The sequence below is a fragment of the Mus musculus genome, chromosome 11 (genome assembly GCF_000001635.26).
Source record: "Mus musculus strain C57BL/6J chromosome 11, GRCm38.p6 C57BL/6J".
In the NCBI taxonomy this organism is placed as follows: Eukaryota; Metazoa; Chordata; class Mammalia; order Rodentia; family Muridae; genus Mus; species Mus musculus.
The window spans coordinates 14,071,759-14,086,068 of NC_000077.6; the positions used below are offsets into that span (position 1 = coordinate 14,071,759).

At 37.1% G+C, this 14,310-nt stretch overlaps 1 long non-coding RNA gene across 1 annotated transcript in view; it reads right to left on the minus strand.

Annotated features, from left to right (window-relative positions):
* Window positions 1-344: 344 nt before the first annotated feature.
* 4930554G24Rik (RIKEN cDNA 4930554G24 gene) overlaps window positions 345-14,310 on the minus strand; it is a 106,939-nt gene continuing 92,973 nt past the window's right edge. Inside the window, exons 3-4 of the long non-coding RNA NR_131011.1 lie at window positions 4,883-5,043; window positions 345-1,473 (exon numbers count right to left, since the gene is read on the minus strand). This is a non-coding gene — a long non-coding RNA (RIKEN cDNA 4930554G24 gene). The remainder of the gene's footprint in view (window positions 1,474-4,882; window positions 5,044-14,310) is intronic.

Here is a 14,310-nt window from a genome sequence, read left to right on the forward strand (position 1 = left end):
ATTTGTTTTGTTTTATAGATAATAATTAAAGAATATTTCCACTGGGAATTGAATTCAAAGCTGCCATTTTTCAAAAATTTCTTTTACATTTAATTCTAAAGAGAAATATTTCTTCAAAATTCTCACACTGGTCAGATTTTTATTTCTTCTTTATGCCTTATGTATTTGAAGATTAAAATATTTAATAATTTAGTTACTTAATAATTACATAAATTAATAATCTCAAAATATTGAGTATAGCCTACATAGGGTGAGAAAATGTAGGCTTGAGGAAATAGTACTCACAAAATGAAAGGGACAAAACATCCAATTTAATAAGTGAGGTATAGAACATACAAATAAATGCAGGAAGGTGTTTTTTTTTTATTTATGAAAACAGTTACCTTTTACTAGTATATATGCAAGGAAGAATGCAGAAAAATACATAATGCTGAGCTAGTGAAAATACTGCAGTGGTTGGAGTAAGAATAGAAACTTTTATCCAATAATGCCCCAGGAATCCAGTACTCTATAGGATTAGCAAAGAGGAGTTCTTGTGGAAGGAGCTCAGAGCTAACCTCATTACCATAATAATGAGGGAATCCCTGAATAATGAAGAAAGAGAGCAGCTCCTGTTTTAGGTGTTGGATCAACATAAGAAACCTGCACCTTAGTTCTCCCCAGATTTATTGTTAGATACAAAAACATGGTATCTTTCAAATGCCAAAAATAAGCAAATAAATAAATAAAAGACAAATACAAACAAAACTGTAAACGCTGTATTGTTTTATATAATTATAGTAGTATGTTACCTTTTAGCTATTTCTTGGATCAATGCAGTCATCACTAATCTTTGTAGAGAAACCAACATGGCGTTCTTTCATCAAAACATAAAAAAGGGCCTTGGAACTCAGCACTTCTCATGAAAACATCAGCTTAGGAACTTTGGGAAGGTCATGGAACACTTGCACCTCCAGAAGGGAGAGGCTAATTACCATTTCTCAGACCACAGGGCGGGGACCAACCTGCTGGTGGGGACACATTCTGCAGGACCGATTGTTGCCCACCTTCAGACAAGTAAAGTCCTTGTCACCTCATTCCCTAAAGTTCAATCAGTTTAAAGGGTGCACTGTTCCACCTATCATATTGTGCCAAGTTGTTGATGCTCTATTCTGTCCCTGGAAACCATATGAAAACTCGGCAGATGCTGGGGGTCACCCACCGCCTCTTCTTCGGGTCTGGGAAGACCTCAGTGCACTGGAACAATAAATTCCTCTTGCTTCTTTGCATCGATCCTGGATCCACGTGGTTCACTCAGGGGGTCCTAGGTAAGCTAAGGTTCCCTGGAGTCTTACATTCACAACTTCTCATCAGTTCCTGTCAGACTTTATGGCCATTAAGCTGATTTTACTTGACCAAATTGGTTCTTTTGGCTGTCTTAAGCAATCTCCATGCAATCAGTCAGAGAACTTGTTGAGGTGATGCATTTGGCTGCTAAAGTGGACAAAGAGAAGACTGCAGTACTGTGCACACTCATGATTGTTTGAAAAAAAAAAGAAACAAAGAAACCTACAATGGGCATTAGAAATTCTTTTTTGTTTTAGAAAAAATAATACTGCCCTCGTGTTTACTTTATAATTTATCCCTCAAATTGGGATTCCACATACTATGGTGGTTTATCCTGATTTACCTTGAAATCACATGTGTGAATCTAATTTGACATGAAAATAAAGCAGACAAGCACTTCTAACACAAGCATGTTAAAAATTGATTCAGTTTGAAACTCAGATCTTCCTGAGAAGTGTGACTGAAACACAAGAATAAAAGTGACCTTCCTTATTCACAACAGATAAGCTGTTATGCCATTCTCCCAGGAAGCTGAGGTTACTCAGAAATAACTAACTATAATATTGTTAACTAATCTCACAAATGAATATTCAACTAAATTTAACACCTTGGAGAAGCAACTATTGGATAGAAATAGATATACTACTAGTTTAAACAAAGCTTTGTCACCTCATAACACTTAGAATTTCTTCTCAGTTTCTTAATATGGGATAGTGATAGTAGAATTAATTTATCACATATATCTTTATAAAGGTTAAGAGAAAAATACTGTGAAATATATCAGACTTTTAAGAAATCAGGAATGTTTTCATCCTGTGTGACCTGAGATTGGAGGACGGGCCCAAATTTTTGTTGTGTTTTGTTTTGTTTATTTTTTGAAACCTATTGTTTTGAGCCTTTTGTTTTGTAGAACCACCACCTTACATTGAAGATGTTCAGCAATGCATGCTACATTTAAAATAAGTACACCGTGGTTGGCTATCCTGCTTGTATTCCTAATTACAAAGGAGATTGTGGTGTAATAACAAGGTCACTCTCACCCACACAGCAAGAGCCTCCCTCATGTGAACAAAACAAAATGATAGATCTTACATTAAATTTGGAACTGTGTTAGTTACTGGTTATGTGGAATTGAAATCACTTTACTAATCAGCTTATTTTCTAGTTATTAAATAGCCTGGTTTTGCTGACAAGAAATACATTTACTGTAGCCAAATATTTTTATTTCTTTATGTACATGAGGATATATGTTGCAGTGTGTGTATGAGGTTAGAGAACAATCATGAAATTAATTCTCTGCTTCCACCATGTATGTGCTGGGCATGGAACTCAGTTATTAGCCTTAGCCTTTACCTACTGAGCCTCTCAGTGACCTAATCAATCAGTTTTTTAGTGGTAGCACCCCACCAGCCCCTAAAACTCCCTGTTCTGTCTTTCAGTTTGTCAACTCTTCCATTGTCCTTGCCTCTCCCTTTCCTATCTGTATACAGATACATCTTCTGTATTCCTATCCTTTGCCCCACGGATATGAGTAAACCAGCCCGAATTTCTTACCTTTCAGTGACCTGTACAACATCTTTAAAATTAAGGAATTGTTTCTGTATATGTAAATTTGGTTCTTAAAATTAAGTTTGCTCAGTGTCATTTGCATACTCAAAAGAAATTCATTTTCTTTTTTTTTAAAAAATTATTAGATATATTCTTCATTTACATTTCAAATGCTATTGCAAAAAACCCTATACCCTCCCCCTGCCCTGATCCTCTACCCACTCATTCCCACTTCTTGGCCCTGACGTTCCCCAGTACTGGGACATATAAAGATTGCAAGACCAAGGGTCCTATCTTCCCAATGATGGCCAACTAGGCCATCCTCTGCTACATATGTAGCTAGAGACACAAGCTCTGGGGGTATTAATTAGTTGTTCCACCTCTACGGTTGCAGACCCCTTCAGCTCCTTGGGTACTTTCTCTAGCTCCTCCATTGGGGGCCCTGCGTCCCATCCTATAGATGACTCTGAGCATGCACTTTTGTATTTCCCAGGCACTGGCATAGCCTCACAAGAGACAGCTATATCAGGGTCCTTTCAGCAAAATCTTGCTGGCATATGCAATAGTGTCTATTTTTGGTAGCTAATTATGGGAGAGACCCCCAGGTGGGGCAGTCTCTGGATGGTCCATCCTTTTGTCCTAGCTCCAAACTTTGTCTCTGTAACTCCTTCCATGGATATTTTATTCCCTGTTCTAATGGGCAATGAAGTATCCACACATTGGTTGTCCTTCTTGATTTTCTTGTGTTTTGCAAAATGTATCTTGGATATTTTAGGTTTCTGGGCTAATATCCACTTATCAGTGAGTGCATATCCAGTGACTTCTTGTGTGATTGGGTTACCTCACTCAGGATGATATCCTTCAGATATATCCATTTGTCGAAGAATTTTAAAATTGCAAAGCTTCTGTAGGGCAAAAGATACTGTCAATAAGACAAAAAGGCCACCAACTAATTGGGAAAGAATTTTTACCAATCCTGAACTTGATAGGGGACTAATATCCAATATATACAAAGAGCTCAAGAAGCTGAACTCCAGAAATTTAAATAACCCCATTAAAAACTGGGGTAAAGAGCTAAACAAAGAATTCTCACCTGAGGAATACCGAAGGGCTGAGAAGCACCTGAAAAAATGTTCAGCATCCTTAATCATCAGGGAAATGCAAATCAAAACAACCCTGAGATTCCACCTCACACCAGTCAGAATGGCTAGGATCAAAAATTCAGGTGACAGCAGATGATGCTGGCGAGGATGTGGAGAAAGAGGAACACTCCTCCATTGCTGGTGGGATTGTGAGCTTGTACAACCACTCTGGAAATCAGTCTGGTGGTTCCTCAGAAAATTGAACATAGTACTACCAGAAGATCCAGCAATACCTCTCCTGGACATATACCCAGTAGATGTTCCAACTGGTAATAAAGACACGTGCTCCACTATGTTCATAGCAGCCCTATTTATAATAGCCAGAAGCTAGAAAGAACCCAGAGGTCCCTCAACAGAGGAATGGATACAGAAAATGTGGTACATTTACACAATGGATACTACTCAGTTATTAAAAACAATGAATGTATGCAATGTCTTTTCAATATTTGTATCCTGACATCCTCCAGTCGTTCCTTCCTGCATCTATCAATTCTCTATCCTCCCTAAATGTCCCTTTTCCATATTTGTGTGTTTTTGTTTTGCTTTGAAACTCACTGAGTTTAACCAGGGCCATCTATGAAACTCTGGATTTGAAACATTCACTAAAGCTGGGTTTGATCACCAGTGGATACACAACTAACATCAGTGTCTTATTTCAGGGAATCTAGCTTCTATTATTGAAAACTACCTCAATGGGAGAATCAGGGCATCTTGAAGCCCTCCTCAAATCCTAGCTGGTGACAGGCCCATTTTTGAGCAAGTTCAAGACAGGCAATCATAGTTACAATGTGTTCAGGATCAGGATGGCTTCATCATTCCTAAATAATGGCTTTTATAGCCTTTCTGTTACTTTTATTTAAACTTACCTTCTTCAATATTGCATGAGCTTTAGGGGTAGCATAAATATCTCCTTTATACCTGGATATTTCACTTATTCTCAGCACCTTGTGTGGTTATATGCCTCTATATCCGTAGCCTTTCACAGCTCAGAGGAGCTTCTCTGGTTAAGGCTGAGAGAAGTATTTATCTATGAGTACAAGGATAAATAATTAGTAGCTAGTTTGACCGTATGACAATTTAGCTAAGTGTTATCAGGTTCCTGCATAATGCCTGCTACTTCCCCAAGCATGGGTTTTTCTCTAGAATTTATGGTACCAGAAATGGATTTTTCTCTTGTGGAGCAGGCCTCAAGTCTCACCAAAGAACAGATGGTTATTTCCTAAAAGGCATACCCTAAGAATTACTAAATTGTTGCAGAGTTGGGCACAGTTGCTGGTTTGCTGCTATAGTTCATAGACTTCACAGATGGATGAGATTATGGATTCCTTTTCCAGAAGCCTGCACAGCACCTTGTGCATTGTGAAAAACAGCCAACATGGAGGAAGCTTTCAGTTCACATAATAAATATCAAGGTATGTGGTATTTTCTGCAATGGGATTTTAGCATCTAGATCTAGTTGTTAACCAGGAGGAATAAGAAAAGGCCATATTATTAGGAAGTTTTTTGAGGCCTCTTTGAACAATAACTCAGAAGAAAGAATAACAGTCCTGACATTGGGATTTTTGTTTAATAAGCTATCAAATATACGTATGTGTATATATTCAATATTTAACTTACATATTTTCAATTGAGTTTCAATCACATATATATGGTAATTATACATTTTAATTTGTATTATCAATAAAATTTATTAATTCTTCTTATCCATTGGTTAACACTATCTTCTTCCCCTCTCTCCTCCTATTTTATCTGCCCATCCCACTGTTTAAGTATTTCCATGACCATTATCCTTTTCTATTTTCCTATTACCTGTATTCTAAATCCCTTACACTGTAGTTAAGGGAGTCACTATGTAGTCTTTTTAGAGTTTTCTGGCTTCTGAAGGTATTCCAAATCAAAAACATCAAACCAGAAGTTTAAAGCTAGGACTCAACTATGAGAAAGAATATGTGATTTTTTTTTTCCATTTTGAGTTTGGATTTTGTCTGTCAGTATTACAATTTCATTTCCATCCATTTACCACTTTAGAAATAAGTATGAAAATTCTCCAGAAAGCTAAATATAAATTCACCATATGAACACTTCCCAGCTTACACGCAAAGAGCTCCATTTACAGCGATACTTTCTTGGCTTTGCCAATTGCCTCATTATCAAGCTATTCACAATTTCTAGGAAATGGAGTCAACCTAGATGTTCATCAGCTGATGAATGATAATGAAAATCTGGTGCAAATATACAAGGGAATTCTGTACAATTGTACAGAAAAATTAAATTATGAAATTTGCAGGTAAGTGAATGCAACTGAAGATTACTACATTGAATGAAATTACCAAGACCCAGAATGACTAACACCCCTGGATCTCCTCACCACGTGGGTGCTTTATCCAAATCTTAAGGCATCATTGCATAACTTTCAGGAATTGAAGAGTCAAGATAAGTAGAAAAGAAACATTGCTGTAGTGGGGAGAAAGATGCTACAGAAGGGAGAGAGTAGAGCACAAGTACAATAAAGGCAGAAAGAACAAAAATGAAGGGTAGACGTAATTGGGGAGGTGAAGGAGAGGTAAAGCAAAAGGAAGTTGAGAGAAATAATCAAAACTAAAGGAATATTTGCAAAACTCATAAAGAAATCTATTAGTTTCTTCAAAATATCACACACACACATATATCTATATATCTATATATCTATATATCCACTTTACATGATATACTATAAATAGTTACATAGATATGTTTATATGTTTGGGTTTTTTTTTTTTTATTCAACTGGGTTTACCACAAAAAGAAGAATTATTTTTTTCTCTCCAGAGACTATACTGTTCAAGAAAAAGCCCAGTGCCAAACTGGGAATATATTGGTCAAGGCAGTACAGGAGAGATCCAAAGCAATTCAAGATACTGACATTGCTCTTAGTTGGTCGCCTTCAAGAAAATGAAAGTAACACCATATTGCAAATTAGGATTGCAGTTTCAAATTGGTTTGGAGAAATAAAACTGGGATTGAGTTGAAATCTGACTTCTTCATGTCCACCTCTTGTAATATTAGAAGATATTGTACATGTTAAAGGATGGCAGGGTTTGAGAACGGGAAGGTATCATGCCTTACCAGCTATAAATCTTGTGAATTACAATGATCAGTACACCAAGAATATATCCAATGGTAACTAATAACTTAGAGGTATTCAACAGCTCTCCAACTGAATTAAGGTCTATTCCATTAAATAATATGTTACCTTTTACTGTGAACTAAACAAAAATTTATGGAAATCCCTACTGTATGTTGTCCATGGTACTAGAAGGATGCCCTCCCACCCCTTGTGTGTGTGTGTGTGTGTGTGTGTGTGTGTGTGTGTGTGTGTGTGTGTCTATGTGTTAAGTAACTACAGAGAAAAATGACAAGAATTTTAGGAGAGTAAAAAGGCACACTGGAAGAATTTACAAAGAGAGAGAATATAGATGAAAATATATTCATATATGTATGACATTGTCAAAATTCACTACAATCATATAAGGTAAATGAATAAGAAGAAATCAAAGCTATGAAAAACATAATTAGAAAACTAAAAAATTCATTACAATGTTAATAACAAACTTTATCAATAAGAAAGAGCAAACAAAATTGAAGAAAGATATGATTTAATAAACTGAATAAAAATATTAAAGGACTTATAGCATCCTATCAATACTCAAGTTAATGGAGTAAGTCAGTAAGATAGTACTAAATCTCAGATACGTCCTTTAAAGTATTTTCTAGTAAAGCCTTCTAAGACACAGGGATGATAAGCACATTAATGTCTATAAAGTATAGTTGACTCTTCCAAGTATAAGCTTAAGCAAAAATACTCTGAAGCCCATCATAGCAGATCATACAATAAACAAAGATGAGAGATTTTAGAAGAAAAGAACAGAAATGACTTGTCACACAAAATGTAGCATCCTTAAAGATGTCAGCATATTTATCAGCAGAAAATCTGTAGGCAAGAGAGAAATGCAATGGTATACTCAAGGTGAATAAAAACTAATGAAGCACAAAAAAGCTGACAGAATTGTTCTTCAAGAGGAAGAGAAGTAAACATTTCCTCAAAAGTTAAAATGTGAGAATGTTCTATTATATGTCAGAAATAAAATGGTAAAAGTAGGTAATCAAATTGAACATAAAGAAAAATCGGCAATATAAAACTTGATAGATTCATTGAATTTTTGTTTTGTGTCTGTTTTAGATTGATGGTCCTATTATATTATTTTTACCCTGGATTTTACTTTTTCCATCTATGGAATATCTTTGTTTAGTTTATTCCAATTTTCCTTAGTGGAGGTGCATCATTAAGCTATTTGTTTGTGGTTACTCTGATTTCTTAATGAAGACAATTAGAATTATAATTTTTATCCTTTTTATCCTGTTTTTAAAGTGTCTGAGGATGCCAAAGGTAATAAACAAGCTGCCTAGGTGCAAAAAGCAATCAGTACTACTACCATGCTCTTTTGGTTATAACAATAACTACAATGGCAGGATACCCCCCAAAGTGCAAATAGTTTCAGTTATATTTTATCAGTAAGTAATATCTTGGATCTATAGGACTTAAAGCCTTCTAGCAAACTACATTCCAAATACTTGTTCTAATATCCACAGGTAATTAAAATTCTCAACCCTCAACAAACTAGCTTCTTTTTACAGCAGATGGAAGACCACTAAAAAAGCCACAACTTTCAAAATGCAGAGAACAATCAACCCTGAAGTGCGTGTCTAGCCATTTAACAAAGACTTAGGCAACACTTCAGAAGAGTGGGTAAAAGATTTTAAGAACCATAGAACAAGAATATCTGCTACAAGATTGTATCTTCTATTTAAGCATGGAAGCTGTACTTATGAAACCTTAAGGTTACATGAGCAGGACATTAATAATGCCAACAGCAGAAGACATGATAAATGTAATCTCCCAAAGCCTGAAGCAGGCTGATCCAGACTTTGACCTTGCTGCCACTAAGAAAGAGATTACCTAGGGTGGAGCTTTCTGACCTAGATGGCTCTTTTGTTCTGTCTCCTGCCACTGCTCTCTCCAAGACACTGCTACCTGCTGAGATGCCCCTGAGATATTCAGGAGGAACATCCTATTCTGCAGGTCGCCTACAGGCTGGCTCCAGACACCAAGAATGGACTGGTGGGGGATGGGCCTTCCCCCTTATAAGCACACTCTCTTAGTAAACTGGCGGGGTTGAACAGAATCGTGTTTTTGGTCTCCATTAATTTCTCTCACAGTCTAGGAGGAACATCCTATTCTTCAAGTCGCCTACAGGCTGGCTCCAGACACCAAGAATGGACTGGTGGGGGATGGGCCTTTCCCCTTATAAGCACACTCTCTTAGTAAACTGGCAGGCCTTGAATAGAATTGTGTCTTGGTCTCCATTAATTTCTCTTGCAGTCTAGTCTCTTTCAGCCCCAGCCTGCCTCCCAGGTTTACCTGGTTCAAGTAGGCCGTGGTCGGTATACAACAGATAAAGTGAATGTGGAAAATCTCATAAGACTCTCCTCTTAGATGAAAAGCTATAGATAATGATGGCAAAGAGAGGGAAAATTAGTCTTTCCAATAGACAAGCCCAATTATTGGTTATCCAATACCAACTCGCCAGCCCTTAACACACACACCCATAAGCCCACATCCCCATACCATGTCCCCCCAACACACACACACACTGCTAAGTAGTCTCTTCAGGTCCTGTTTATATACTAATTAACATATATGTGGGCATGTTTATATTAAATTATAATTAGAAAAATTGAGCATCAAATTGAGATGGAGAGGGGGAAAAGAATAAGAAGTAGCCCAAGGTAGGAGAAGGTAACTACTAGGTTTTTTGGTTTTGTGTGTATGTGTGTGTGTGTGTGTGTGTGTACTTGATTATATACTTAATTATGAAAGAATAGAAATCAGAAATTTAAAGAGACATTTTTACTCCTATATTGCAGCAGTGTTCACAAAAGCTAACATGTGGACTCTGTTTACACACAGTAGTATATCACCTTTCTGCCTTAAAGGGGGAAATCTTGCACTGTACAGCACCGTGCATGGATCTTGAGGACATCCTTCTGAGTGAAGTAAATCAACCAGAGAAGAATAAGTTATATCATTCTACTTATAAGACATCTTTTAAGCCACACATACTGGGAGAGATTGTGGAATAGTGATTCGATTGCCTTTATTTAGAATAAAGTTGAAAGCTACTGACTGAGGGTATATAGCAATTATAACTAATCAAACAATTAAGGGCTATAGATCATGTTGAAAAGAAGCCTTCATGCTAAACATTCTTATTACACTAAATGCAATGGTTTAATTAGGATTGTGGACAGTTTAATATAAGGTATGCTCATTGAAAAGTTAGTGCCTCTATTATTGAAAATTTCTTTATAATTAATACTAAGAAGAAGGAAAGGGAGGAAGTTAAGGAGGAAGTGAGGAAGAAGGTGGGAAAAGAAAGAAAATGAAAGGTCAAAAAAGAGAAGTGAAATGGATGGAAAAGAAACTGAAGGGAGACAGAAAGGCAGGAAAGGGGGAAAGATGAGCAACTGAGAGGTAAAGAAAGAAAGAGAAATGAAAGGTGGTTTACTGTAGAGGGTATTAAATATACATGACAACCAAAGCGATGTTGAATCATAAAACAATTCTGTTCTAAAGGGAAATTAAATTGTAAGAAATAACTGTCACAATTGCTAAATTAAAAGCAGTCCTGTATCAATGCTAAAGGCCACTGTCAATGTGGTTCTATCAGAGAATGTATTTATTCTTTTTTTTTTCCATTTTTTATTAGGTATTTAGCTCATTTACATTTCCAATGCTATACCAAAAGTCCCCCATAGCCACCCACCCCACTCCCCTACCCACCCACTCCCCTTTTTTGGCCCTGGCGTTCCCCTGTACTGGGGCATATAACATTTGCCTGACCAATGGGCCTCTCTTTCCAGTGATGGCCGCCTAGGCCATCTTTTGATACATATGCAGCTAGAGTCAAGAGCTCCGGGGTACTGGTTAGTTCATAATGTTGTTCCACCTATAGGGTTGCAGATCCCTTTAGCTTCTTGGGTACTTTCTCTAGCTCCTTCATTGGGGGCCATGTGATCCATCCAATAGCCGACTGTGAGCATCCACTTCTATGTTTGCTAGGCCCAGGCATACTCTGACAAGAGACAGCTATATCAGGGTCCTTTCAGCATAATCTTGCTAGTGTATGCAATGGTGTCAGCATTTGGAAGCTGATTATGGGATGGATCCCCGGATATGGCAGTCTCTACATGGTCCATCTTTTTATCTAAGCTCCAAACTTTGTCTCTGTACCTCCTTCCAAGGGTGTTTTGTTCCCACTTCTAAGGAGGGGCATAGTGTCCACACTTCAGTCTTCATTTTTCTTGAGTTTCATGTGTTTAGGAAATTGTATCTTATATCTTGGATATCCTAGGTTTTGGGCTAATATCCACTTATCAGTGAGTACATATTGTGTGAGTTCCTTTGTGAATGTGTTACCTCACTCAGGATGATGCCCTCCAGGTCCATCCATTTGCCTAGAAATTTCATAAATTCATTCTTTTTAATAGCTGAGTAGTACTCCATTGTGTAGATGTACCACATTTTCTGTATCCATTCCTCTGTTGAGGGGCATCTGGGTTCTTTCCAGCTTCTGGCTATTATAAATAAGGCTGCTATGAACATAGTAGAGCATGTGTCCTTCTTACCAGTTGGGGCATCTTCTGGATATATGCCCAGGAGAGGTATTGCTGGATCCTCTGGTAGTACTATATCCAGTTTTCTAAGGAACCGCCAGACTGATTTCCAGAGTGGTTGTACAAGCCTGCAATCCCACCAACAATGGAGGAGTGTTCCTCTTTCTCCACATCCACGCCAGCATCTGCTGTCACCTGAATTTTTGATCTTAGCCATTCTGACTGGTGTGAGGTGGAATCTCAGGGTTGTTTTGATTTGCATTTCCCTGATGATTAAGGATGTTGAACATTTTTTCAGGTGCTTCTCTGCCATTCGGTATTCCTCAGGTGAGAATTCTTTGTTCAGTTCTGAGCCCCATTTTTTAATGGGGTTATTTGATTTTCTGAAGTCCACCTTCTTGAGTTCTTTATATATGTTGGCTATTAGTCCCCTATCTGATTTAGGATAGGTAAAGATCCTTTCCCAATCTGTTGGTGGTCTTTTTGTCTTATCGACGGTGTCTTTTGCCTTGCAGAAACTTTGGAGTTTCATTAGGTCCCATTTGTCAATTCTCGATCTTACAGCACAAGCCATTGCTGTTCTGTTCAGGAATTTTTCCCCTGTGCCCATATCTTCAAGGCTTTTCCCCACTTTCTCCTCTATAAGTTTCAGTGTCTCTTGTTTTATGTGAAGTTCCTTGATCCACTTAGATTTGACCTTAGTACAAGGAGATAAGTATGGATCGATTCGCATTCTTCTACATGATAACAACCAGTTGTGCCAGCACCAATTGTTGAAAATGCTGTCTTTCTTCCACTGGATGGTTTTAGCTCCCTTGTCGAAGATCAAGTGACCATAGGTGTGTGGGTTCATTTCTGGGTCTTCAATTCTATTCCATTGGTCTACTTGTCTGTCTCTATACCAGTACCATGCAGTTTTTATCACAGTTGCTCTGTAGTAAAGCTTTAGGTCAGGCATGGTGATTCCACCAGAGGTTCTTTTATCCTTGAGAAGAGTTTTTGCTATCCTAGGTTTTTTGTTATTCCAGATGAATTTGCAAATTGCTCCTTCTAATTCGTTGAAGAATTGTGTTGGAATTTTGATGGGGATTGCATTGAATCTGTAGATTGCTTTTGGCAAGATAGCCATTTTTACAATGTTGATCCTGCCAATCCATGAGCATGGGAGATCTTTCCATCTTCTGAGATCTTCTTTAATTTCTTTCTTCAGAGACTTGAAGTTTTTATCATACAGATCTTGAATGTATTTATTCTTAAGGAATGCACTCAAAGATCTTTGAGTTGTGCAGCATATTTTACCAGTGTTTCACCAAAACCTTATATACACAAATGATTAAATGTTAACATTAGGTATATTTGTTCATAGTATGAAAAGGTAATCTTTCTATCATTCCTTTTATTGTCAATATTCTATAATTGTGGAATTGTTTCCAAGTAAAGTGCTTGGGAAGTTTCACTGAAGTTAAAAACTAAACACCAAGTAAGAATACTAAATAACAAGTCCATGTGCTTTTTAGCAATTTGCAATGAGCGAGCTGGTGTCCCTCAAACAGCATAAAGTAGTCCTTGTGAATTAAAGCTTTTGTGGTCTGAAGTGTAAATACAAAGGTGAGACAAATGAGAGAGGAGACTTCATGGTAAAGACCTTATATGGAAGGTATTACAGCAAAGATTCTGTATGGGGTATGGTATCTTCACATGGTAATTACACATGGTTAGTTGTGGGTTTGTATACCTGGGAAGCTTCAGGAAGTTTAAGACCCAAGTTGGGTTGTAGCTTCTATATCATATAATCCTTTTTGACATACTGAGGATAGCTACTAATTGGAATCAGAATGTAGTTCAGGTTTAGAAATTTAGGTTTTTAAAACCACTGGGTGTATTTTTGAAACAACATAGTTGGTACTAGTTCAGTGTTCTGAGTTGTATTCAAAATAGCTTTTTTAAAAATAACAATGTAAAGACAATCTTTGAAAAGAACCCATGTAATCATGACAACCAGGAGTAATGCTAACTGTGGTGGAACATAGACAGCATTGTGCAAGTTCTCAATACAGATAATTTCTCATATAACAGTAAATAGGCCTACCACAGATAAATGACCACCACAGAATTTCACTTACATGTAGAATCTGTAAATAGTGACATGGAAAGCAGAACGAAGACCAAGGGTGGGGACTGAATTAAAAAGCCCTTAGTGTAAATGTACAGTGTCTCAGTTCAATAATATAAAAGCTCTACTGTACAACAGAGTGTCTGTACTAAATGACTGTTCTGACTACAAAAAAAAAAGACAGAGAGATAAATTATGGTGATTACTTTGATAAAGAAATTCTACAATATATACATAGTACATGCTAAATAGGAGCATTTCATTTGTCAAATTAAAAATTAAAATAGTGAAGTGAAATCAAAAATTTTCTCTTGCTTTTCTTTCATTTGATTAGCCATGAGGAGGCAATAGAGAGTTTCAGATATGAATGGTACTTGGGTGGTGAGATGAACTTTGATTTGAAGGGCATCCCTAAGAAAGGATCCCAAATGGCTGGAGAAGTCCAAAGGGGTGAATGTCATGGTGACT